Source organism: Diuraphis noxia, unplaced genomic scaffold (genome assembly GCF_037042655.1).
Source record: "Diuraphis noxia isolate RWA-SAM2 unplaced genomic scaffold, SU_Dnox_SAM2 contig0004, whole genome shotgun sequence".
NCBI classification, from domain to species: Eukaryota; Metazoa; Arthropoda; class Insecta; order Hemiptera; family Aphididae; genus Diuraphis; species Diuraphis noxia.
In genome coordinates, this window is record NW_028301714.1 from 72971572 (window position 1) to 72980476 (window position 8905).

Consider the following 8905-nt stretch of genomic DNA (forward strand, 5'->3'; position numbering starts at 1 on the left):
AGGAACTTTGTATTCAATTTTTAAGTATTTTGATAGGGCCAAAAAGTTTTTATCGACACTTCAAAAAAATTTTTCAGACATTGAAAATTTCAGTCGTCTATAAATATCTTTAAAAAAGTCAAAATATTTTGAAAATTAAATCATGTAAAGAAAATGCCAATCCTAATAACTGGTAAAATTTTCAAGTATCTAGGCCTTATACTTTTTGAATAATAACAAATATTTAAAATCGTTTCAGGATAAATCGTTATCGGTACGCTATTTAGTAAAAATTTAAAATTCAAACGCACTTAAAAATTTTCCTATAATGATGCTTCGAGTTTTCTCTATAGCTACTTGAAGGAAAACTTATGGAAAACTTAGTGTTGTATTTTTAATCCTTAGTTATAAACGCAAAAAATTTTATGATTTAACTTCAAAACTACTTGCAAATTTTCGCGTTTTCGACAGATTTCGTAAAATTTTGAACTATAAACGCTTATTAAAAAAATCGTGACTTACGATTTTTAATTTTTTTTCGCTACAATAAGAACAACTCATAAGGAACCTTGTATTAAATTTTCAAGTTTTTTTGGTCCTCCAACATTTTTTTACCGACACTTTATCATACTTTATGACAAATTATCAAAAAAGTCGAAAATTTCAGTGTTCTATAAATAACTAAAAAAAGTCAAAAAAATTTGAAAATTAAACTGTATATAGATAGCACTACCATAAACATTTGGTGAAAATTTCAAGTATTTACAGTGATTACTGATTAGTTTTTGAATTACAACCATATAAAAAAATCAATTTGGTCAAACTGATTTTGCGTAAAAATTTCCGTTTTTCTGTCATTTTTTTTTTTGTTTTTCTCGATTTTGAAAAATGTTGGAAAATGTTTACTTTTGACCTGTATAATGCATAATGCACCAAGGATGATATTCAATTTTACATCGGAAACCATCCCCAAAGTTTGAAATCGAAGCATTATTTCGACTAGTTATGCTGTACACAGACACAAAAACAAAAAAAAAAAAAAAACACACATCATTGTAAAATCAATACATTCATCACTTCATTCAGAATCTAAAATGCAGATTTGAACTTTGAACCAATTCTCGATTAATTTTTTAAAAATAACTAACTTAAGGCCACGCCACACTACTACGGTTTCACCGGACCGGTGAAAACGCTCATTATAAACCGGTCCGGACATTGTCGGCACACTATTGCGGTTTGCCGCGTAAATGGTTACCCTTTTCACCCTTTTAAAAATGTCCACCTATACACCTAATATGAATTATGAAGTTGTTATGATCATTTGTTCACAAGTGCACTTTGAGTGAACATACCTACTCTAGTTATTATTTTAATAATTTTGGTATACAGGGTGATTCTTTTATCATGAACCACTCATTATTTCAAAAAGTATCAATGTTTTTGAAAATATTTTTTTACAAAGTTTCATGTTGTTAAAAAAAACAATGTTTTTATTAAAAAACTATTTTTATCCTTATAATTTTTTAAGTTTTTTACTTTTTTGAATGACAACCTAGAGTTTTAATTTCATATTTCAAAGCAGAATATTTTTCTCAGTATTTTGATACGTAAAAATCGAATTTTGGACGAGTAGTTTATGAGTTATAAGTATTTACAGTTTAGAGAAGTGGAGTAGTGGACAAACATTTTGCGAGGTAACCCCGTATCACTCCACTTCACTTCTATAAACTTTAATAACTTTTACTCATAAACTACTCGTCCAAAATTCGATTTTTACGTATTAAAATACTGAGAAAAATATTCTGCTTCGGAAAATGAAATTAAAACTCTAGGTTGTCATAAAAAAAGTAAAAAATATTTAAAAATATATTTTTTAATAAAAACGTTGTTTTTTTTAGAACATGAAACTTTGTAAAAAAAAAATTTCAAAAACATTGATACTTTTTGAAATAATGAGTGGTTCGTGATGAAATAATCACCCTGTATAATATTAAACTTGAATATTAAAAATGAATAAAAAAATAAAAGCTGTTTGTGTTGCGGAAGCACTTGGACTACTAAATGAGCCCCTACGACGTAAATTTTGGGTTCATCCACTAAATGTTAATCGTGAAAAATCGCAAAGATTTTCATTATTTTTTGAAAATTTAAGAAAATTTCCAGTTCAATTTTTTGATTATTATCGGATGTCCATAACATCGTTTGATGAACTTTTGAAATTTATACGTGAATATATTACCAAAAAAATAAATACATAATAACAAAATAATGTAAAAAATACATCATTTCGAAATGCAATTACGGCTGAAGAGCATTTGACAGTGACACTGAGGTAAGTGATATTAAATTATTTTTTTCTTATTCAAACTAAGAAAATATTAAATAATATAATATTATAATAACATAATACATAATATACTGCCTACACATATTTTCGAAATTTAAATAGTTACATTAAAATAAAAAATCAATTTTTGTTCAGAAGTTCAGCACTACACCAATACCAAGCCAGTCTTGTAAAGTACTTCAGTGAAAGTATTCCAAATAGTATTTTAAATATTTTCTCAAAGTACTTATGCTTCTATGGCTCTATATCTAAAAAATTTATCATGGCTTATCATTATATTTTGATTAGTTTATTACGATTTTTTCGAGTATGGGATACCTTAAAATAAATGCTCCAGGGGTCTTTGGTGTGCAAAGCCATCACAAAAGCCGACACCGATCACACATAATTGAAAAATGTACTTAAATATTTTAGATTAAAACATAATATATGTTTATTTAAGTATTATTATTATAATAATTATGTAGAAAAAACAATTTTTTTTAATACAACATATAAATAATATTAATTATTTTGACTAATTTTTAACATGATAATATAAGTAATTACAATTACAATTAAGAGCGATAATTACAGTAGTGACAACAGTTATTTAATAGCATTATCGAATAAGATCTTGCGGGCGACCGCGTTTTAGACGTCTTTGAGGTGGTGGACGTATGTGTAAATTGAAGTGTATTGAGCCAGTTGATTTGTGGAGTGAAGTATGGAAATTTTTAGCAAGAGCTTTTATATGATCTTGAATTTTGATGATTCGGAGGTCTTTATGTAGATTTTCGTTGCGTATGTTATGATTCTTAATACTTTGTTTTGGAAAATTTGTATTTTTCTTAAGTAGTGGTGGCTTTGAGGGGGGTGACGTGGCGATTACCCCTCCCTAGGGAATTTTTTTACTTAAATTATAGCGCCGTATGATAAAATGAACACGAAATTCATAAGTCATAGCACTCATAGCTATCTATAGCATTAAACTTATTGATAAATGATAGGTACAAAAAAGGTATTTTTTTTAATATGATAATGGGGAATATGTATTCAGTTACGTCTTTGTTATTACCTATCAATGTATGATACCAATTCGCCCCCCTCCTCAAATGATCTTCAGAATTTCAGATCCGCTACTGTTCTTAAGTGTGTCGCTGAGCAGTTTCCCCAGATAGGACAAGCATAGGTAATTAGTGAGCGTAATAATTGCTTGTAAATTAATATTGAGCATTTTTTTTGTATAACTGATTTTTTGTTTAGGATAGGGAATAACATTGAGAGGCGCTGGTATGCTTGTTGTAATTTAGAAGCTATGTGAGGCCCCCAGGTTAACCTCTTGTCTAGCGTGACACCAAGATACTTGACAGAAGACTGCCAAGGTATGGAATCGTTACCGAATCTTAGAGGTGGTGGAGTGGAATAGCGACGTAAACTAAAAATGACTGCTGAGCTTTTTGAAGCGTTTATGTGTATTTTCCAGCTATTGCACCATGTTGCTAATCGATTTAGGTCACCTAAACACCGTGCACCGGAGATGTGTTGAGGTTTTACTCCATATCGTTCTTTAGAACGATATCCAAATAAAATATATTTTGCACGTGGAGCTGGTTCCGTGTACATGCGTCGAGTACGGTGACAAAAACAAGACAAAAAAAATATTGGCCCATATTCATATTAAGTTATAATTGTTTTCGCGTCGGTTATAATTATTCGAGATCGCGGCAGTGGGAGAGGGCTTGCAGCAGACGAATGGCTCTTAGCAGGAAAAATTTTTTGTAGAATCCATGACGTCATAAAGTTATTAAACGTAACTTATACACATGCAATGATTGTAACGAAACTTTTGACTTAAAAAAGGTTTTGATTCAGCATGTCAAAAGCCATTTGATGAAAAATGTACAGCGTCAATCATTATGTTCGTTATGTCTGAAATCCTTTTCATCAATGTCTGGATTGATTGTTCATTTACAGAGTATACATAATGTAAATATTGAGACGAAATTGTTACATTTTGAAAATATAGAAGGTAAACTAATTTATTACTACATTGTTGGTGTTGTATGTATGTGCTCTGACTCAGTGAATACCATTATTGCTGGTAAATATCGTACTTGGTAATTTTGTTATTTGTGTCTAATATTGTTTAATTCTGCCTAGGATAACGATATAAGTACCTGGAGAAATGTTGTGTTTTTTGTGTTTTATTGTGAAACTGTCGATGACTGGATCAGTTTTATTTTTATAAAGTATTCATTATGTGAGCGTTAAATTAAAGTAGGTAGATAAATATTCTGGGTACCTAATAAGTTAATTTTTTTTTACTTTATCATATTTTGAATCTGTATGTACTATTTACCAAGGCTGGGCAAATTAATGATTTTTGTAACTACAATTAATTAAAATCATTCAATATTTAAACTTGTTAATACCCATTTTTATAACCACTAAAACTTAAGAGGTAAGTTATTTTGATATAAATATGGGGAGAATATCTATTGGTCAGTTATACATTTTGGTTACAATTATAATATACAACTCTAAGAATATTTATGTATCTACTTTTATTTAAGTCAAATATTTACCAGCAATAATTGTATTCTCTGAGCCAGACCACCTGTATACAACACCAACAATGTAGTAATAAATTAGTTTACCTATCTCCTCTTCATCGTTTAATATGTTCCGGAGTTCTCACCCTTTTTGGATTATCAGGATTATCTTTAGTTTCACTGTTCATTTTAAAAGAATTAATAATTTAATACAACATAAAATATGATTTAACAATAGGCAAACGATGGAAGAACTGAGAACTGACTGATTAAGATCAATAAAATAGTACTGCTCTTGCTAATTATAAATAATAATTGCTATTAAAATAGTCGTTACTCCCTATTTACTTATTTGCAGAGAGGTAATAGTATAGTAAAATACTTTAATATACCATTTTATAAAATAAAAATAATATTATATAATATTATATTACAATTTACTATTTTGCTATTAATAAACATTTATTTTAATAGGTAGTATTATTATTTTTAATGGTTTGGTGGGGGATCGTACCAAACTTTAAATTATCGTATTTTCCCACCAAGATCGTATCATCTGGCAAGGTCATCAAGTTTCAGACTTTCAGTTGAAGTTTGAAAAACAAAACATTGATATTCTCGTTATCATTGTTATCATAGTCCGTCTTATCACAGTTTCATGAGATTTGACGTCATGGATTCTACAAAAAATTTTTCCTGCTAAGAGCCATTCGTTGCAGCACGGCTGTGTTATCGTCATATCACCAACCAACGGAGGGAACATCATATACCCACTAGAATACTGAATAGATATATTTATGATACAAATTGACGATCCTGGTGTGATGTGTGTACGTGGGTATAATTTCGAACGTTACAACACCTAGTTTAATTTTTTTTACTTAAAAAAAATAATAGTAGGTATTTGTAATTTGTTTTACATATATTACTACTTAATTCAGGCACGTCGCCAAGGGGGGGCCTTAGGGGGCCTGGCCCCCTAAGAAATGTCAGTGGCCTTAGACTGGCCCCCTTGATTTTTATTTTTAAATATGGTTAAATTTATGGTGTGTAATATTGTCCCAAGCCGGTTAAATCCTAAATGTATACATGGTGCTCCATAATATAGTTAAGTTAACGATCGTATAACAAAAATTAAATTCCAAAATTTTAAAAATATTCGTCAACTATACAAGATAGACAATAAGACGTCTATTAATAAATTGAAATCTAGGAATGCCAAATACGGGTATCGAACGCACATTTAATAAACACAACTACAGACAATACTATTTATAATAGTGGACCAATACGGTAATCGTATAATAAAATAAACATGCCTAACAAAATGATATGTCCCCAGGGGCGGAGTGGCCCATCAGGATACTGAAAATTCCCGGTGGCCTGGAAGCTAAATGGCCCGTTTACCTAAAGTATAGATAGAAATAAATAATGCAGAGTAATGATAATGAAAGATTTTATTTATCTATATACGAAGACGAAATCGAATTTAATTGATTATTTCTTAATTATTTTGATATTTTAAATTATAATAAAGCCATTATTATAATTATATCTAAAGCTAAAATAGTTTATTCTTTGTAAGTTGCTATATTTATTTTAATTTCATTAGAACATATTATGATTTATTATTATTTTGGTTTGTGTACCTAATTTTATTTCGGTTTTATAGTTTTGTTAATTGTTTTATCTGTAAAATACATACTCTATAATATATAATTTTACTTACCTATTTGTTGTTTTCCTGCCTATATACGTATATTTACATACAAAATTAGATAAAATACTATTTTTAACCAGGAGATGAAAATTTTGGGTGGCCTGGAGGAACTTAATTTTCCTGGCCTAAATTTTTTTCCCACTCCCGCCCTGTATGTCCCAATATAATATTATTATCTATCGAGTTAGAGACTTAGCACTAAGCAGCGAACCTAGAAATAAACGACTTGTCCTAATATAGTTTAGTTTTTTAAGATGTATATTGTATACCTATATTAATATTTAATAAATAACAAAAATATAATGCTTAACTCATACAGACAATACATTGTGAAATGTAGTATTATTTTTTATAGATATTGTCTGATAAGGAGAGGAGTGGTATTGGGTACAAAAAACAGAAAGGGGCCAAAAAATATTGGCCCTCTTATAGAAATATGTCTAGTTACGTGCCTGACTTAATTACTAATAAATATGTTATAATTTAATAAATGTATATACATATATACAATAACAACATAAGTACGTCAAATTATACAATAAAATACAGGATGATTTTTTTATCATGAACCACTCATTATTTCAAAAAGTATCAATGTTTTTGAAAATATTTTTTTACAAAGTTTCATGTCGTTAAAAAAGCAACGTTTTTATTAAAAAATTATGTTTTTAAATATTTTTTTATCCTTATAATTTTTTAAGTTTTTTACTTTTTTACAAATTTTACGCTCAGCCGATCACGTTTATCTCCGTTAATTTAAAATTTAGAGTGAATTGACCTATTATAAAAATTAAAGGCAAGATTATTAATTACTATTATATTTTAATTTTAAACCAAGTTATGAGTATTTTTAGATATAAAAATAATTTACAATTTTAAAATAGTCATAATTCAGTTTAAAATTAAAATATAATAAAAATTCTATGAGATGCCCTCGGTAATAATCTTGTCTTTAATTTCTATAATAGGGCAATCACTCTAAATTTTAAATTAACGGAGATAATCGTGATCTGCTAAGCGTAAAATTTGCTATGCTACGCACTTGTACGATGGAGACAACACATGTGAGTTTGACGTCCTATTAATATTGTGGCGGTCCTGGACGGATCCCACAAAGGTAAGTGTGGAAGAGTGTTACACAATAAAGAAAAAGAACACACTCTTTGAGTCGCAGAAGTGCGGTGGTTGACTTGTTTATTTGCAAATAAGAAAAACTACAACGAAACAAAAAAACGAAGGTGTGAAAAAAAAAGGAGACACAAAAGAAAGCACAATTATATGGGAGGGTACGACACGTGCGAGAACTATGGGTGTGTGTTGGTTGTCACTGCAAGCGCGGTCGCAGCTCGCAGAACTAATTTGCTACCAGCGACGAGCCGGTTCGCGGTACGAACGGTCGACATTTCCAGGCGCGCTTATCGCGTGTCGGTGTCGGCCGTCGTCGACTGACGGTTGAACAGAGAAGTGATAGCGCGGGTTTCCGCGCAAAGGCCGTTTGAATTCAAACGGCTATTACGCGGGACCGTGTCAATATAATATAGGTAAATACGCGTACGTTCTTATAATGCATATAGCTGTATATATTATATATGTAATTAATATCAGACAATTATCAGTGGTTCTTAACCTTTTTTGTATGACCTCACCCTAATTTAGATTTATAATATACTATGATACACTTAAAACAAGTAATATGGATTTTTTAAAAACCAATGTAAATTGTAAATTATTACATTTATATGTTAACATTTAGACAGTAGGTATTATAAATAAACTATTTATAAAGGGAATTAGTGCAATATTTGTGATTGGCGAACTGAACTGCGTCTTCGATTCATATTCATGATACCTTAATGGGCAAGTAATTGAAAAACTTACGCGTATTCGCTTTTAATTAGCTAAGCATAGGTATTGTTTTGTTTTTTTTGTTATTTCTAATGTTGATTCACACATTTGTATTTTTAAAAAGTATAATCAAAATTTATAATGCTTTTTGTTCACTACGGCGCGCGGCGTATTCGTTTTGTAAAAAAATCCAAATGAATCATTTTTACTACCTATTTTTAGACATTTAAAATTTAGATTTTAGCATTGTATTTGATAATATTTATCTTATTTTTCAGTAGACGTTAAGTTTGTATTTTTAGATTCTGAGTGGGGCGAGGAATGTATTGCTTTTACCGTGATTTTTTTTTTGTGTCTGTTATCACGTTTTGGGACAGTAAATGTGCTTACCATACATTTGGATTTGGTTGTATGTTGTTATTGTTCTATGATATTTTTAAAATTAAATTTCAGAAAATAGTACTTTCCACCAATCCA

General features: G+C 29.6%; 1 long non-coding RNA gene across 1 annotated transcript; it reads left to right on the forward strand.

Annotated features, from left to right (window-relative positions):
* The first annotated feature begins 4140 nt into the window (after window positions 1-4140).
* Window positions 4141-4732, forward strand: LOC149056474 (uncharacterized). Its single transcript, XR_016191670.1, has 2 exons — window positions 4141-4412; window positions 4472-4732. It is a non-coding gene; the product is annotated as an uncharacterized LOC149056474 (long non-coding RNA).
* Window positions 4733-8905: the final 4173 nt, after the last annotated feature.